Below are 1,186 nucleotides of genomic sequence, written 5' to 3' on the forward strand. Positions count from 1 at the left end.
TAATTGAAACCTTTGAAAAAATAAAGTAAATAACTTACAGTGAGGTGGGTTTTGCTATGTCCCCAGTACTTGGCTAAAGCTACCAAAATAGGTTTAAGATCTGATGTTTTGTTAAACCTGATAATTTTACACCAGTAAAAATCTAGAATTCTAAGCATACATTTAGACATTGCTGAAAAATGAATTTATGTGTTCTGTGCCTTCCAGGGGACAGTTCAGTGGGCAGTTGGGTATTTATTTTATATGCCTGCTTTAGTCCCAGTCGAATTGTAAGCGCCCTGAGAGCATGTCCCACAGTTGACTGTATCTCTGGTGTTTTCATAGAACCCTGCCTGCCTGCAGGCCTTTTTGTATTTTCTGCCCAACTACTCTAATTGGAGGCAGAGTGGATGCACAGATCCAAGGGTGTCTTTGAAGTCTTATGTATTATTCTAAAATCCATTCACATTTTTCATTCTACCCTACAGGATAAGTGTGTGTCACTTTTTATCTCTCCGAATTATTGAGTAAAACTGATGCTCCGTAGACATTGGCTATATTCATTCTGTGACTGTGTGTAGCACTCTCTAGCACATTGCCTCGTATGGCCCCACTTCACCTGATATGAAGGACATAAAAGACCTCTCTTCTCAAGATGCTTACATTTTAGTGGGAACTAGATGGCATTTGAAACCCATCTTTATCTAAAGCATTTTCAGTGAACAGATCTACTTAGGAATTTATATGCAACTGAAGCTAAAAAAATGTATTGGGATTTTGTATTTTTTCCTCACAGAACATCTGTAATATTAAGAGTTCTTTTTATTTTTTAAAGGATTCTAAGAATAAAATGTTCACATTATCAAAACTAGAATTCTATCATTTTTTAATACAGCAAAGATCATTCTTATAGTATAAAATATGAATTTTTAGGCAGAGAAAATGGCAAAAACTAGTATGAAAATATGTCATGTTAAATATGATGGAAATTATGACAATTTTAAATAAAAGCTATTTATTAAGTTAATCATGTTAAATATGTAATAATTTTGGGCCAAGTGAATGTGTATTATAATAAACTATTTCATAGTAGAGATCAGCCATGTATGTGCTTTAATTATTAAAGAAGAGTGAGCACTAAGATAAGAATGACCACATTGAATATGAGGATTTTTCTTTCAAAAAATTAAAAATCATCTATTCAGTT

The sequence above is a fragment of the Propithecus coquereli genome, unplaced genomic scaffold (genome assembly GCF_000956105.1).
Source record: "Propithecus coquereli isolate 6110/MARCELLA unplaced genomic scaffold, Pcoq_1.0 Scaffold7, whole genome shotgun sequence".
NCBI lineage: Eukaryota > Metazoa > Chordata > Mammalia > Primates > Indriidae > Propithecus > Propithecus coquereli.